The sequence below is a fragment of the Herpailurus yagouaroundi genome, unplaced genomic scaffold (assembly GCF_014898765.1).
Source record: "Herpailurus yagouaroundi ecotype Mexico unplaced genomic scaffold, PumYag 140, whole genome shotgun sequence".
NCBI classification, from domain to species: Eukaryota; Metazoa; Chordata; class Mammalia; order Carnivora; family Felidae; genus Herpailurus; species Herpailurus yagouaroundi.
Genome location: NW_024412395.1, coordinates 76,961,537 through 76,979,999, shown reverse-complemented (window position 1 = coordinate 76,979,999; position 18,463 = coordinate 76,961,537). Strand labels below are relative to the sequence as shown.

Genomic DNA, 18,463 nt, shown 5'->3' with positions numbered 1-18,463 from the left:
CTAGAAACAGTGCCTCTGAGGACGATGTGTATAGGGATCTACAGCAGAAGGTCTCAGAAAACAATATCAAAATCAAACCACATGGCCACACATCAACCAACTCTAGCTCTTCAGAAGGGAGGTTTTTTTTAAAATGTTGAACATGCTTGGCTCATATGAGTGTGAAGTAATCGCTACCTATGACTAATGCACAGCTGGAAGGCCTCATTAAACCTCAGGTAATCTGCCAACGCATTTTTCCAAGGAAACAAAACTGGAAGAAATGAGCACTCAAGAAGGTATATTGAAAGAGGTAAGGAGGGGGCTGGGCACTCAAGTCAGAAGCCAAAATAATCTCACCACCCAAAGGATATTCTCTCTTGACTCAGAACTCTGGAAATGGTGGTTTTATGTTTGTGTATATGTCTCCTCCCACTCTACCCACACCACTATTCCCAATAAATGAAAAATACCTTTTGTTTGATTTAAATTTCTTTAAATTTTAGTGGACAACCTTGCATATCTTTATTTTGCATATCTTTACATTTGTAACATCTTTTTCTGTGAGTGGCCTGTTCTTGTAGTTTTCTTTTAGGCTGTCTGCCATTTTCCAGTTAATTGGCAATTAAATTTACTCCTATCTATCATATGTGCTGTCATTATTTTTCCCAGTTTGCATTTCACTCTTGACTTTGTTTTGGTGATTCCTCCCTCAGTCAGAACTTAAATTTTTATTTTGTAAAATGTACCCATCTTTAGTGTTAATGTTTCTGATTTTATGTCAATAAATAGAAAAGCTTCTTCTACTCCAAATATATTAAAATACTCAGTCATATCTCCCATCAGTACTTCTATTGCTCTATTTTTTTTTTTTTAGGTTTAACTATTTGATCCACCTGGAGTGTATTTTGGTGTGAAGAATGAGGAAAGGTTCTAATATTAATTTTTGTCCAAATAACAAGTCCATTTAGGAAACTTTATAACCTCAGCATTTAGCCCAGTAAAATTATACATAGTTGGTGCTGCATTTATGTCTGCTAAATTATTGGAAGGGTGATGAAGTTACAAAAGAACATTCCAATGAAATGTGTGTGCATTATGACTTTAATGTGACATTAATGCATATTAATGTTTATTTTAATAAGCAAGTAGACAGGTATTAACCAATGCCAACTAGTCCCAGGAGCAACAGTAACATTAATTATAACTATCATTTATCAAGCACTTACTATGCTTCATATATTATAACTGCCTTAATGTAAACTTACTTAAACCTCAAAACAAGCCCAAGAGGAGTTTCTATTCCGATCTTAATTTTATAGATGAGAATTCTGAGGCACTAAGAGATAAAGAAACTTGCTCAAATCCCATGACTAGCAATTGGCAGAGTCACACTCTGAGACAGAAACACAGAGGATTCTATGCTTTACCCCTACGTTATTCTAGCTTACAGATCACTGCTGACCATAAAATAGAAAAAAAAAAAAAAAAAAAAAAAAAACCTAACAGGATGGTTTTGCTATTATCATCTAAAAGGTATACACATTTTATTAGGATATTGTATATTTCTAATTCTGTATTTCTAACCTGGAAATTGAATAAACATGCCCCCATCCCCACCCTTACCCAACCTCTCCCAAAAATTACCTTCCTCAGAGCTCAATATTGCCTTTGGCTATAATATCTGATAAAGGACCTATGACAGTCCAACACAAGGTAACTAACTCAACACTTGATCTCTCTCTCCACTAACCCACATTCCTTCACATCTTTTAAGTTCAAAATCCCACCACAAATTGCTTAACTTCAAGCATGCCCTGATCTGAAATGTATGTACTACAGAGCTGCACTAAATAATTTGCTCTATGTAGCAAAGTAAAAAATTACTTCTCAGCAACTTATATTATGAATTAGGTTCTTAAAGATTTAGACAAGATTATTAAAAATACTATTAACAACAACAGGTGTCATTTTGTAACTCTAGTTTTTATTTAGAAAAATGAGTAGAACTTTTGGTTTCCTGATGGCAAAGTAAAGGCATTTTTGCTCCCTTCTGGTCTCAAAATTCTAAAACCACAAAGATGACAGGAAACAAAAACACAAACTCCAACTTTAGTGAAATGAAGAAGTGACTATAGTCCAACATTTGAAGATGGAAAGCAGATGGAGGAAACATTTTAGCAGAGAGGAGAAAAGTCAAGCCAATGACTACAAGAAGCAAGCCAATTTGCCCCTGGAAATGCTTACGAAATGGAGATGCTGGGTACTTTGGAAGATGAAAGTAATGGCAGTTGCTAAAATGAAGGGATTTTTAAACTCTCAATCACTGGTGGGCTGCAGCTGGCTCGTACCAGCTTGCAAGAGTGAACTCTGCAGTGACCTCACATTGGTAGCTTGAAATCAACTATAGTTTGAGCATTTGAGAGAAGCTGGCAAATTCAATAAATCCGTGTTTTGTTCTGTTTTGATTTTTTTCAGAGAGCTAGTTGTTAAACATCTACCAGCATACCACCGCTCGCAAATTCAGCACCCACTAGAAATCTGAAGTTTATTTTCCAGAGAAAATGGACAGTGGGGTTTCAGACTCAGGTACAGCAGTCACAAAAGAGGGCAAGTGAAAGGTACAATGCTGAGACAGGTCTAATATGTGAAAATCTGTACAATGATCACAGAGTTCCTTCAACTCCAGAACATTAGCATTCAGGTTGCATTCCCCTTGTCAAGTGACTGAAGATCCTTCTCTGATGATACTAAACTACCCAAGAGAAAAGATTTATGTATAATGTTATTTTATGAGTGGGTGGGCCCCTCAACAAAAGATCTGACAAACTTGTCTGATCATCCTACAGTGAATTAGTCCACTTAGACGTGCAAAGCCCAAAAATTCATTTCCAAACACACTTTTTCAAGAGGTCACTAAAGGATATGCCTTTCCAAACACAAAAAAATATATAAGAAGAAAGACAATGTGGATTTAAGAAACATAGAGAGACACAGTGGGCAATCCCAGAATGATAGTGTGCCTCAGACCCCGTGAACACAGTGCACACTGGGGCAGGAGGCAGAGGGCCTCCAAGAAGCAGGAAAAAAAGGAGTTGGTAAATTATGTGGCTGCTTGAGCATATAGAACACTGTACTGAGAGATATTTTGCAGAACTGTTAGAGGGTGTTGGAAGACATAGCATTCCACAAAAATTAAAGGGAAAAAAATGAGGCAATTATTAACTCCAGGTAAAATAACAACAAAAATAAGAAAAGATATGCAATCACACAGTAGATCACTCAACTGTGGAAAGCCCTTACATAGTTATAAGAAGATACTGGGAAGAGATGTAACTAAAATTTCAGACATAATAGGAGCATCTGGGTAGCTCAGTAGGCTAAGCATCCAACTCTTGATTTCAGCTCAGGTCATGATCTCATGGTTTATTAGTGCAAGCCCCATTATCAGGTTCCATGCTGTCAGCACAGAGCCTGCTTGGAATCTCTCTGTCACTCTGTCCACCCCCACCCCCTGCACTCATTCACTCTCTCTCTCTCTCTCAAAATAAACTTTTTTTTTTTAATTTTTTTTTCAACGTTTATTTATTTATTTTTGGGACAGAGAGAGACAGAGCATGAACGGGGGAGGGGCAGAGAGAGAGGGAGACACAGAATCGGAAACAGGCTCCAGGCTCCGAGCCATCAGCCCAGAGCCTGACGCGGGGCTCGAACTCACGGACCGCGAGATCGTGACCTGGCTGAAGTCGGACGCTTAACCGACTGCGCCACCCAGGCGCCCCTAAAATAAACTTTTTTTTAAAAAAATACAGAAATTTAGACATAATAAATTATGTAAGGAGGAAGTAAATTTTTTACTTTACTACATAAACCAAATTATTTAGTGAAGTTAATCACATTTCAGATGCTTGGAAATAACAGTAATTCATGTGGGATTTTGAACTTAAAGAGGAGGTAAAACTAAGGATCCTCAAATACCCTAGAAGAAAGTAAAAATGATTAATCAATGAAAATCAATCATATTATTTTCAAATAGGGAAGTAAATGCCAGAATAAACAGCTAAAAACACTGAGATCGTTCTTCCATTAAGTGAAACAAGGTGGTAAGAGAAAAAAGAATATCTTTTTTTTTGTTATATGCACTATAAAAGTTATTTGACTTAATAATTTTTATGTAATACTTTCACCATAATTTTTAACTTACATAATTAGGAAATAAAGAAAAATAAAATAGTTTATAAATTATGGGCAACTCCAGAGAATGTGGCAATTATTCTGATATTCCAGTAATAATGAGATGCCTACATTATACAAGACAAAACAATTTCCAAATTGGGAGAGGTCTGTTTAAAACATCTTGCAATAAACTATCTAAGTATCCATCATGAGATACTATAATCAAAGCCTTAGTTATGAACCATTAGACAAAACAATTTGTGATATGTCAAGGATAAAATTGGACAGATTTATCTTCTGATCTTATCTTTTAAGGGAGGCCAGAATTTTTATTGGTACAACTATACTTACTTATCAAATGTTTGTAATAGATAGGTTATGTATCCTTTGTGTATTTCTAATTTCATTTTCTAAAGAAGATGGGAAAAAAATTTCCTTATAGTTCTCCTCATACTTTTTATTTCCTGCTTTGAAATGCCAATCTAACTTCCAGAAAAGAAAATTGATTTCATAATTAGAGGAAATTACTGAGGAGGCAGGGGGAGGTTTAGAATGGTAGAAACAAGAGCCCCAAAGCTTAGTGGCGAGGAAGAACTACATTGGTCTTTCTGGAATTTTGGTGGGGAAAAGACAGAAATTCAATGGTATCAGGGATTATGGGGCAAGAATTTTCCAGATAGGAAAAATCTGTGTTCTTCAAAGGCAAAGAGAAACTATGTAATTTAAAAAAGGGAGAGAGGGATCAGATGTGGTATGAAGGGAAATTAAAGACCAAAATAGATAGGGGCACCTGGATGGCTCAATTGGTTGAGCATCCCACACTTGATTTCAGTTCAGATCATGATCCCAGGGTCATGGGATCGAGCCCCATGTCAAACCCCACTTCAGGTTCCACGCTGGGTGTGGGGTATGCTTGGAATTCTAAATCTCATTCTGCCCCTCTCCCCCATTTGCACGCTCTCTCTCTCTCTCTCTAAAATAATTTTTTTAAGTGAAAATGAATAAACTGAAAAACAAAAGTGGAGTTTACTTTTCAACCAGGAGCTCTTTCCTGTGAAATTCAAAGGAAGACAATAATCAGAGACATGATTCTGAGAGAAACAAAAGGGAACATGAGGAATATATCCAGAATGGCCTTACTTTTTGACTGAAAGGAAGGACCCAGTCATCTTCTGATGAGGAAGTTAGGACTGGAAACTTAGAAGAGTGGAAGGAATTGAGAACAGTCATCTTCCAAAATTGGACCACCATGAGTCCCCAGAGACCATTCCTGGGCAAGGAAAAGGTTGGCCATATCAAGAATCACTCAGGAAGGGTGTCAAACAAAGATTCCACATCCTCATACTCAGTATTTCTGATTCAACAGGTCCAGGAGGAAACTGGGAGATCAATTTTTAAAGGCTTCCCAAGAGATCTTTATGAGTAGTAGTTAAGTCTGGAAGCCACTTAATAGTGATCCCCAAGATACAGATAAAACAGTATTAAAAGGCACAAGTGAAGCCAAAGTATAAATGTTTGTCATGAGCCATTATCTATGGGGTTTTGTTATTTCCTCTGTCAGCAAAGGAAGAGAGAAAGTAGAATTGTGAGGGCTAATAATCCACACAACAACTGAGAATTACAGCAGCATTAAGTTGCTGACCAAATCTCACCTCCTGGTTCCACGGCAAAAATGATTAAAACCGAAACACAAAACCTCATTTCTCATTCTTTTTTATTCAATTTTCAACCAAAAGTAGCTCCCTTCATTGAGACAATCATTACCTCATTCTATGTGGGCACTTGTGTCCCAGGTCAGTCCTCAGTTTGAGTAAAAGAAAAACATACTATTTGATTCCTCGGTTTGGGAGTCTTTGCTAATGAATTTCTAGGGCTACGCTCTTAAGTGCTCTTAAAAAAAGGTGTCTACACTTACTGATATACTTAAGTCTAGTTTAGTCTCAGCCCTTAGAATTCTTTCTGTTTCAGACAGACATGGTACCCCACAACTTTAGAAAGTGATTACGTACTGTACAGTTGTAATAACAGTAGAGTTTTTTTCTTAATTTGTTTTGTTTTCGTTAAAAGCTCACTTTCCCAGATCTCTCTGTCAGAAATCAAGAGGGAAAGGACAAATAAAAACGAACTACACTCCTGGAACAGTATATTTATATAGTTCAAACGATGTTTTATGATCTTAAATACTGTTTCTAAAACTACATAATTCAAAGCACAGTATTTATAGTATTTAAAAATGACGTTCAGAAAAAAAACTGAAACCAAAAATATTATTAAGGTGCAATGGGAAAGACAGTGGAACATAGCAAGATAGAAATGGTCTTTTATCATTGAAACAATAATACTGTTTCCTCACCCAAGTGCAGCCTTCATTTAAGCCCAGAGAATGAAGAAATGTACACATAATCAACTAAAGCAAGTTACAAAGGAAGCTGATCCATGACTTCATAAAATAATCTCTGTCACAGTACTGCATTCTGGGAAGCATCCAGCTGTTTTCAAGCCTTAATGAAAAATGCCAGATAAGTGGCTTCACTTCAAAACACAGAAACTGGCCTGAGTAAATCAATGACTTTCTATCAGATTTTGATATCATCTGGAAAGGAAAATCCAGCCTCCTTCTGAAAGCTGAAAACCATCACTTCTTTAATCAAGAAATTTCCTCACTAGAAATAGGTAAAGGGATTAAGAGGTACAAACCTCCAGTTATAAAATAAATAAGTCACAGACATGAAAAGTACAGCCCTGGATATAGTCAATAACATTGTAATAACGTTGTATGGTGACAGGTGGTGATAACGCTTATCGTGGTGAGCATTGAGCAATATATAGAATTGTCAAATCACAATGTTGTACACCTGCAACTAATATAATACTGTATGTCAACTATATTTCAATAATAAATTTTTTTAAACATTGCATTTGCTGGAAGGGAAATTCTGTGATCTAAAAAAGAATAAAACACAAAAAAGCTACATTAAAAAAAATTCCGTGATAAAAGGTATGATGTTTTAGTCATCTTAATCATTAAAGTGTCAGTTACCTAACTTCATTGGCTTTCTGAGTGACATACCCAAGTTGCTTTGATTTGTGTTCATTAAGCATAAAAAAAAACAGTAAGTCTAATGTAAAACTATATTATAAAATCAATGCTTGACATTTGAAACTATAGCACCTTAGAAATATTTAGCTCTTTTTTTAGACATGAATACTACTATGTTGAACATACACCTTTCACAAAAAGAAACTGTTTCTTATGAATTTCCAAAGGAAAAAATAAAGACAGATAAGATATGCTTTTATTTACACAGTTAAGAAACACATACATTAGGACAGCGGTGTTCAAACCTGGCTACATATTTAAGTCACCAGGGACCTTTTAGAAACTAACAATACCCCAGCCCACACAGATCAAATCAGTCCTCTGAGGGTGATGCCTAAGTACTGGTGTTTCGTTTTGTTTTGTTTACTTTTTTAAAGCTACGTGTGTGATTCTAATGGAGCCAGGTTTGAGAATCCTACATAGGGCGTGGACTCTCAAATTTGGCTGCACATTGGAACAACTTGGGGCAGGAGTTAAAAACAGTGGTTCTTTGGTCCTGTTATGAGCTGAATTGTGTCCCTCCAAAATTCATATGTTGGAAGTCCTACACCTAGATCCTCAGAATGTGAATGTACTTGGAGATGAATTGTTTAAAGAGGTGAAATGAGGCCATGAGGGTGGGCCCCTAATCCTTATAAGAATAGGGAAGAAAGTGAGGAGAGATTAGGATATAGACCAGTACAGAGGGAAAACCATGTGAAGGAACAGGAAGGAAAAGAATACTATCTACAAGCCCAGAGGAGAGTCCTCAAAAGCAACTAACCCTCGGACACCTTGATCTCTGACTTTTAGCCTCCAGAATCATGAGAAAATAAATTGTGGAAAATAAATAATCATGAGCCACTTACACAGTAATGCTTTGTTCTGGCAATCTTAGCAAACTAAAACAGGGCCCATCCTCAGAATTCTGATCTCACAGGCATGGGTATAGCCAGGGATCAGCATCCAGGGCTACACCATGACTTTAGGTATCCGGAAGTCTGACTTCACCTGTTCTCCACTTGATGTTCGCTTGAGAGAGCAGCTGTTTACACTTTGTAACACCTTCCTATTAAAGCTATTTAGTAAATGCAACCAAGATAGGAATAGAAAATTAAGGTTTTCATTTTATTGAGGGCTTTGCTCCTTGCAGTTAAGAACTCTCACAAGAGAAACTCTCTTTCTCAACTGTTTCTAACACCATCAGCGGAAGGTGAATATTTTTTTCCTTATGGTGGTGGTATATTTGTTTCCTATCTCCACAGATACGGTTTTCAAATATTCTTATTTCTATTTATCCTTCCACTCTTCATACTGCCATACTCTATATCATTGAAAACTTTACATAATTATTTCAAAATATGAATTTTAACAGGCTCAATGTTAATTTAGAAGGCAACTGCCATACATTTTCTTTCCCCCTAAGAGTAGTTTCACAGCTTCTGAGTCACGCAAAACTCGGATCCAATCAGCTCTGCCATCAAATAGCTGTGTGGCCTTCAGGAAGTTTTATAAACTCTCCAAACTTCCAGGCAGTCTCCCTAAAAAGACAAGGTATGTGTTCCTCTGGCCCTTTCCCTCCTACCTGCTGGTAGAAGTCTGGGGCCCAAAATAGAAATGATGTTTTGACAATAGTAGAACAGCCCATTAGCTGAAAACTCCCACCTCAATTAAATATTACTTGAGAGAGAATTCAATGTCTGCCTTTACTGAAACACTCTATTTTGGGGATACCACATTACAGTGGCATGGCTTGTACCATATTCTAACCATTGTGTGGAGAAGAGTTTGAAGAAGAAAAAAACATGGAAGTTAGCTTTTTTGTGTCTGACATCTCAGTGAGGCTGCAGGAGTGGTCGCTGCTCTCCAAGCTTCACAATGCCATCCAAGCATAACAAGAAGAAGAAAGATACCAGAAAGGCAGACAAAAAAGACAAAGACCCAGTTAACAAACCTGAGGGCAAGGCCAAAAAAAGAAGAAGTGGTCCAAAGGCAAAGTTCAGGACAAGCTTAAAAATCTGGTCTTGTTTGACAAAGTGACATATGACAAACTCTGTAAGGAAGTTCCCAACTATAAACTTATAACCCCAGCCATGGTCTCTCAGAGACTAATGATTCAAGGTTCCCTGGCCAGGGCAGCCCTTCAGGAGCTCCTTAGTAAAGGACTCACTAAACTGGTTTCAAAGCACAGAGCTCAAGTAATTTACACCAGAAACACCAACAGTGGAGATATCCCAGCTACTGGTGAAGATGCATGAACAGATCCCACCAACTATACATTTTGAAAAATAAAAACCTCACTAAATCAAAAAAAGACAAAGAAAAATGTGGGAGTTATAAAATCAGTTAGGAGGTTACTGCAGAAGTCCAGGCTCAGGAGTTGGTGGCTTGGACTAACACTAGCAATGGAGGTACAGTTGGGAAGTTGGTGGAGTAAAGGTATATTCTGGGGGGATGAGTTAAATAGGTGATGGAGATCAAGGAGTGCACATGTTGTGATGAGCACCAGATGTTGTATCTGGTTGTAAATCACTATATTGTACACCTGAAACTAATATTATACTGTATGTTAACTAACTGGAATTTAAATAAAAACTTTTTAGAAGAAATACACTTTGGAAATGCAATCAAGGTGAATTAATGATGCACTAAATGTAGAGGGAGTCATCAAAGATGGCTCCCAATGTTATAAGATGATAGAGGCATTATTTACTCATGCAGACTAGAAGAGAAGCATATTTCTAGGGGAAGATCAAGACTTTAAACATCTAAAATTTGAGGCATCTGTGAGACACAAACATGGAGTTGTCACATCAGAGTTGAAGGGATGAGTCTGAAATTCAAACAAGTTTTTTCCAGAGGTGATTTGAAAGTAACTTTTCTTTTCATCATTAGCCTTGGGATCATTGCCCAACCCATCCCAAGTACAAAGCACAAAACAAGCACAGCCATCCAAATACCATCCTAAATATTTAGGGAACAGTATGAGGCACCAGGTCAATCTTTTCTCCACAAGGAAAAATCATAATTCTTCTGATCTTTCCATTGGTTTTGTTTTGTAGCCTTTTCTTTCTGGGGTTAATTGACTTTAATAAATTCTTTAATCCTTATGTCAAACATTTGATTGATTTCCATTTAATCTTTCATTTTAATGTGTATAGTTTATGCATGTTTTCAAAATTCTGTCTAAAGTTTATTTCTAAAGTATCTTTATCCAAAAAATCTCTGCAATATTTAGATGCCAATATGGCAGGGAACATCATGGAGTACTAGGTGATCACAATCTATAAAAGGAGCTAGTAAAGGAATTCAGACAAGGAGAGAAAGGGGATTTCTAAAATTTTATCCCAAAGTCAGAATTATTTTAATTTTATTTATTTATTTTGAGATAGAGAAAACATGAGTGGTGGAGGGAAAGAGAGGGAGAGAGAGAGAATCCCAAGCAAGTGCCCACTGTCAAAGCATAGCCTGACGTGGGGCTTGAACACTAGCCGTGAAATCCTGACCTGAGCCAAAGTCAAGAGTTGGACATATAACCGTCTGAGCCAACCAGGTGCCCCTAGAAGACAGAATTTTGACTTCTGCCTCTCTCCTCTGAAAGTACTCGTTCAAATTGTATCAATCATCTCAATAGTGCTTTTGAATATAAGAAAGAAACTTCTAATTTGATTGTTGTGGTTATGGGAAAGGCATTGAGGTATGGTGGATGTGCTGCCTTCACAAAGTCAAAAGCATGAACAGTAATCTTCTTGGCTGTAAAGAACACTCCCCAGCTGTACATTTATAAATGTCCCTGAACTCAGTGAAAGTGGGTTTAGGGATCCATTAGGCATTTTATCTTATTATCCCTTGCTAACACTACTTTTAAAAGAGCTGAAGAAAGAAATCCCTTGGAAGACCACTTCCCATCCATTTATATCCTAGAAGGGACCCTAACAAAAACCACTTGTTGGCAAGCCAAATCACTTATTCTGAGACAAGAGAAGGAACCATAAATGCATCCATTTTAAAGTACTCATCTTTTAACTATAGGCCACTAATATTGAATGACAGCTGCCGTAAACTCTAATTGGCTAAGATGCATTAGAGCCAAAATACTTTCATAGTTGTCTTACAGATTTCTGGAAGCATATCACAGCATGTATCCTTGCAGCTATAACCATTTTAACCCAGCTTACTCTTCCAGGAAGTTTATTTTAGGCTATGAAATTTAAATACTGCACTTACTAAAAAAAAAAAAAAAAAAAAAAAGTATAAAGACTTTACAAAATCATTATATAATGCAGGATATTGGGACAATGTGTAAAATAAGGAAAAACCGGGGTGGCTGCGTAGCTCAGTCAGTTGAGCATCTGACTTCGGCTCAGGTCATGATCTCACAGTCCGTGGGTTCAGAACTTACAGCTGACAGCTCAGAGCTTAGAGCCTGGAGCCTGCTTCGGATGCTGCGTCTCCCTCTCTCTCTCTGCCCCTCCCCCACTCACGCTCTGTCTCTGTCTCTCAAAAATGAATAAATGTTAAAAAAAAAATTAAAATAAGGAAAAGCTATGAACATCAAGAACCTTCCTCCTACACCTTGATTTTAAGTCGTTCAGCAGGCCCAGCTTCTTTGGTTTCCATCAGTCATTACCCTGATGACGATGAACCAGTACAAATAGACAATTTACCAATTATCCTCATTTTGTCCAAACATCAGAGCCTTTCCCTAACCAATCTGTCTAAAGATTTGCAATTGATCTTTTTTATTTTTGTTCCTACCAGCCATGGAGGAATTAACACGTAAAAAGGACATAAAGACCAGATGAGAGGCAAAAATAAAAGGAGGAGAAAAATAGGGCAACTTAGATAATTCTCCAACTAGATAATGAGTTCCTGAATAATTAAGAATCAGCTAAGTAATGGTGCCAACACCATTCACTTAATTTTTTAAAAAGTTATCTTCTAAGTCAAAGGCAAGTCCTTCAAAGAGCCAGTAACTGGGGCGCCTGGGTGGCGCAGTTGGTTAAGCGTCCGACTTCAGCCAGGTCACGATCTCGCGGTCCGTGAGTTCGAACCCCGCGTCAGGCTCTGGGCTGATGGCTCGGAGCCTGGAGCCTGTTTCCGATTCTGTGTCTCCCTCTCTCTCTGCCCCTCCCCCGTTCATGCTCTGTCTCTCTCTGTCCCAAAAATAAATAAACGTTGAAAAAAAAAATTAAAAAAATTTAAAAATAAAAAAAAAAAAAATAAAGAGCCAGTAACTGTTCCACTCATACATGCTTTGTTCCTAGGAGCAGGTGCCTTAAAATATTTCCTTTATTAATTTTTCACTTTTTATACATTGATCCTAAGCTTCACCAAAGAAGGAAAAAGAGAAAACAAAACAAAACCAGCAGACCTGAGCAAATCAGGATACTTTCCCTAACAGATGGGATCTTCCTTTCTTTTTAACACTCACAGCAAATGTTTTAAAATGCTATCTTCTATTTCTTCACCATTCCTAACCCCATTGCCTCATGCCACTTTAATATTTACTCAAGGGATGCCTGGGTGGCTCAGTCATTTAAGCAACCAACTCTTGGTTTTCACTCAGGTCATGATCTTGCAGTTCATGGGATTGAGCCCCATAATGGGCTCCATGCTGTCAGTATGGATTCTCTCTCTTTCTCTGCCCCTCCCCTGTTTGCTTATTCTCTCTCTCTCTCTCCCTCTCTCAAAAAAGAAAAAAAATGTAAATATATTAACTCAAAGCCAGTCTATGCCTCACTCCAAATCCCTGCAATGCCTGGGAAAGTGTCTTACCCATAGTAGGTGACTAAGGAATAGCTCTTGAATGAAACTGTTTTAAAAACACTTCTCTGCACACACATACACACACAATAGTGAGTTATCAAGAAAGTAAAAATATCTAGAAATGGAGAATAACTGAATCCAGTGTGGTAGAGGTGTCTCAGCATAGCAGTTGCTAAACCATCACAAGCTAAAGAAAATAAATACCTAAGTTCTCAGTTCTTTCTTAGGACCAGAGCATGGAAAATAGCCACATCTCATCAGACTGTGAGTCTATGTAATGGGGAACTGAGAAAGGGCCCTGCAATCAATATAAGTAGCAATGGCCTAAGGAGAGAAAGTATGGGGAGGTTCCCAGACCTAAAACAAAGAATTTGGGAATTTTTTGGATTCTTTAGTCACATGTGTGTTACTCATTCACCATTCAAGAGAATTCATTCTAAAAATAGCATAGTTCTGATCCATGAGAGATATTTAATAGTCTAGCCCTAGCCAAAATTGGGAATATACATGTAAAATGACCATCGCCCTCTCGTTTCAGTAACTTCCCTAAACACCTTTAACTTCTCTGTTTCCCCTGCCTTATTCAACCAACCTGGTAGTAGCAGAAACATTCAAGAAAGAATTTTACCATAGTCATTTATACTTCTACACCTGTGGTTTTACACCTGTGAATAAAGGGCTCTGTTCCATGGTAAAAAGATCGGTCAGTGAGTTGGTTTGTTGGTTGATTGGTAGGTAGGTCAGTTGGAGGAGAACAAAAGGACCATTCAAATACCCCTGAAATCATACTCAATAAGGTCATCTCTGAGCAGGAAGACAGAAACCCCACCAGGACCATTTGTGTGAAGGTACTGGTAGCTTCTGCCATGAAAGAGAAAAGAATGGGTAGAATGTGGGTGGAGAAATTAGTAATGTAATTAAGGACCAGCCTTATAAGTTGCTGCCCACAGCAACAGCTGAGCCCCCTGTAAGTCTAGTCAAGGTTAATTCTTTATCCTCTTTTCTCTTTCAAACAATGAAATATCCTCTGAGTAGTATAAATTATAGCAACTATTCCAAACTGCTGCTCTGCAGTGAGTGAGGTAACAGGAAAGTATATAATGAAAATGACTTCCACAGGCCTGGTCTAAACACTTTTCTAGGGACAAGAGAGCCTGGGCATGGCTGCTGGCAATAGACATTGCCTGCCTAGTCTCTATCTTCCCTTCTGAGACCTCACACTTTCATTTACCTGTCAAGGTGGCCCTTATTTTCATTCCAGCCAGAATTTATCCATCTGAAATTTTAAAGAGCAAGCACAGAATGTGACTTGTGACTTGGCCCAAACCCCTCCCTTACTTTCCCTGCCAATCTCCAGCCAACCTGTCCCCCATAACCCTGATGTCCATAGCCTCTGCTCTCTCAGAGCTTTGATACAGAGTAAAGCATGAATATTATAAACAGTAACTTTCTACATAATTCAGCAGACCATTTTATTGAAAAGGAGATAACAGAAGATACAATAAACCAAATAAACCTTTTCCAGATATAATTAAAAAAACGTTCACAAACCTTGAGGAACTTTGTAAGAACTTCTCCTTATGTAAGAACTTCTGTGAGTTACAAATGCAAATAATAAAACTCCAAACATTGCAGATGTGTCCTGGTAGGGCAAAATGGTTCTCTAAAAATTATGGAGGCAGACGACCTACCTACGGGATTAGAGTTTAGAAATTTTGATGTTTGTACTTTGTACAGCAGGCCTGACCACTGATACAAGCAGCTGTTTGATACAAATCAATAAATTAAGATCTATGAACACACATCACTTTTCCTAAGCGTACAAGGAAATGGAAGGTATTGAATAATAAGGTATGGTAGGAAAATAAAGTCTCTTTACACAATAAACTATTAGGAAGAAAAATAAAAGGCTCAGTTATTTCATTTTATTTTTAACCCCTTAATTTTCACACAGTCATATGTAAAAGAATCCAAACATTTTTTTTTCTCAAGATATGGCATTAAACAACTCAACTGCAAAACACCTGAGGGTTAGTTCAGTCACATCATTTGCATGTGTTGTATTTTGTGAAGAACACATCTGTTGGAGTAGTGCTTCTTTTTTTAATTTTATTTTAATATGAAATTTATTGTCAAATTGGTTTCCATACAACACCCAGTGCTCATCCCAACAGGTGCCCTCCTCAATGCCCATCACCCACTTTCCCCTTCCTCCCACCCCCATCAACCCTCAGTTTATTCTGTTTTTAAGAGTCTTATGGTTTGGCTCCCTCCCTCTAACTTTTTTTTCCCGTTCCTCTCCCCCATGGTCTTCTGTTAAGTTTCTCAGGATCCACATAAGAGTGAAAACATATGGTATCTATCTTCCTCTGTATGACTTATTTCACTTAGCATAACACTCTCCAGTTCCATCCACATTGCTACAAAAGGCCATATTTCATTCTTTCTCATTGCTAAGTAGTATTCCATTGTATATATAAACCACAATTTCTTTATCCATTCATCAGTTGACACATCTCCAAAGGCAAGGGAATTAAAAGCAAAAATGAACTATTGGGACCTCATGAAGATAGAGAGCTTCTGCACTGCAAAGGAAACAATCAACAAAACTAAAAGGCAACCGACGGAATGGGAAAAGATATCTGCAAATGACATATCAGACAAAGGGCTAGTATGCAAAATCTATAAAGAACTCACCAAACTCCCACCCGAAAAAAACCACACCCAAAAAACAAATAATCCAGTGAAGAAATGGGCAGAAAACATGAATAGACACTTCTCTAAAGAAGACATCCAGATGGCCAACAGGCACATGAAAAGATGCTCAACGTCACTCCTCATCAGGGAAATACAAATCAAAATCACACTGAGATATCTCACGCCAGTGATACCTCACGCCAGTCAGAGTGGCTAAAATGAACAAATCAGGAGACTATAGATGCTGGCGAGGATGTGAAGAAATGGGAACCCTCTTGCACTGTTGGTGGGAAAGCAAACTGGTGCAGCAACTCTGGAAAACAATGTGGAGGTTCCTCAGAAAATTAAAAGTAGATCTACCCCATGACCCAGCAATAACACTGCTAGGAATTTACCCAAGGGATACAGGAGTGCTGATGCATAGGGGCACTTGTACCCCAATGTTTATAGCAGCACTTTCAACAATAGCTAAATTATGGAAAGAGCCTAAATGTCCATCAACTGATGAACAGTGTTTCTAACAACCAAAATTGTATGGTTTCTTGAAGCAATGTAGTAATTGAAGATTCTCCTTGACTGATATTTTTAAAGGCATCTCTTTAAAATGGGAGGTGGAGGGGCACCTGGGTGGCTCAGTCGGTTGAGCCTTAGACTTCGGCTCGGGTCATGATCTTGTGGTCTGTGAATTTGAGCCCTGCATGGGGCTCTATGCTGACAGCTCAGAACCTGGAGCCTGCTTCAGATTCTGTCTCCCTCATTCTCTGCCCCTCCCCCACCCAAGCTCTGTCTCTCAGAAATGAATAAATGTTCAAAAAAAATTTTTTAAGAGAATTCTCTAAAATGGGGATTATGGGGAGGTTGGGATGTGTGGTAAGTTTTATATGCTAGAAAGCCACTATCTTCTCTTCTAAAGGCATAATCTGCTTAAAATAACCTAAGTAGCACATATTCCATTTTGAACTACTTTCAATTACTTTTACTGCTTTTACCTTAAGTAGTAGTAATGAATTTTTCTCTACTCCAGAAGTTCTATGATTAATAGTCATTTGCATTAATTTGCACAAATTACTGCATACTCCTCCATGCACATTCAGCCCCTGGGAATGACTTCCTCTTCTCTCTAACTCAACGGGACAGGACAAAAATAGCAATGGAACAACTTTAGGCAATAGGTTTCATTCAATAAATGGATTGTATGAAGTATATTGTTTTCTCTTTTTTCCATTATTCTCTAGCCTTACATGATAGAGAAAGGATGAGAGATGATACAAGTCAAAGAATGAGTAATAAAGATGGAAGAAGCACAAGGAAAAAGTCTTCTGTATCATTTATTTTGCATTGTTTTTACCTTTTCCATGGTTACTCATGAGAATTTGCATCTGCACAGAATCCAAATGCATAGCTTTCCCATCCTCTACTCTAGAATTAAAGTATATAAGGGGCAACTGAGTGGCTTAGTTGGTTAAGCGTCTGACTCTTGATTTTGGCTCAGGTCATGCTCTCACAGTTTTGTGAGTTCGAGCCCCACGTCAGGCTGTGCCTGGCAGCATAGAGCCTGCATGGGATTCTCTCTGTGCCTCTCCTCCACTCATGCTGTCTCTGTCTCTCTCAAAATAAATAAATAAACTTAAAACAATTTTTTAATTAAAAAAATATACATATAATGCTCAGCTTTCAATTATTCCTGTAAAATATCCTTCAATCACTCACATCCCTTCTACCTAAACTCTGAAGCCCCTGAAAGCTGACAAGAGCAAGGGAAGGAATTTTTGCTGAGGATCCCAATGTATAAACTTGTATTGAGGAGCCCAATGTATAAACTAAAAAGGGGGAAGTGTGTATAAAAAATGTCACTATGGCACAAATGAAGCCAGAACATGACTGATCTAGAAACTTTTTCTTTATTTGTTTATTCATGAACATAATTTTAAAACTAACAATCAAGATGAGGAATAAACATTAGCAATTACAGTATCTCATTTAGTTATTTGACACTTGTCCATGCTAAAATGTTCTCATTCTAGAAAAGTTAAAATTACAAAAAGGTATAAAGAAAAAACATCACTAAAGGGAAAAAATATCATCTAAACATATTAAGCATATTAAGATTATTGACATGCTGGTATATTTTCTTCAGATATATTTCTAGTTGTATTATTTTTGCATTGTTGTACCCAGATGCGTACCTAATTGTGGATCATTTCTTTCATTTACTGTTGCAACATCTGTTATTAAAAGTTCTATAAATATCGTGTTTATGAATGAATTTAATCTTGAAATTAAGGAAAAGTAGAGAGAGTGACTCATCAGTGATTACACACACACACAAACACAAAAGAAAGTTCAAGGATACATGTCCTTCATTAACACTTCATCATATTGTTCTCATAAATCCTTTTCAAACTGTGGGATCTACTGTAATTTATGAGACAGAAAGAGAGAGAGTTCCCTTTCATTGTTTAACAACTTTAAAAAAATAACCCATTTCAGAAAACTTCAGAGCTAAAAACTGTCCCAGCAACAATAATGTTAGCATGGAGTCCAATCAGAGCACCTCAAATATTTATCTAAAACATATCTCAAGAACTGACTAGTATCTATCTTGCCTTTTTAAAAATCTAATAGAGTCAAGAGAGAATTTTTGTATCAGAAACTGCCTGAAAGTCTGAACAGCTCTTTACAGTTAGGACTTAATACCAAATAAACATTTGCTTGTTTAATGCCATTGAGCACAGAGCCAAGGAGAGTTGATCTTGACAGTTA

At 37.5% G+C, this 18,463-nt stretch overlaps 1 protein-coding gene and 1 pseudogene across 2 annotated transcripts in view; one reads left to right on the top strand and one right to left on the bottom strand.

Moving 5' to 3' along the window:
• PLCL1 (phospholipase C like 1 (inactive)) overlaps positions 1 to 18,463 on the bottom strand; it is a 336,529-nt gene that overhangs the window by 198,431 nt on the left and 119,635 nt on the right. The gene's annotated exons all lie outside the window — the stretch shown is intronic.
• On the top strand, positions 3,786 to 10,632 carry LOC121030880 (40S ribosomal protein S25-like; annotated as a pseudogene).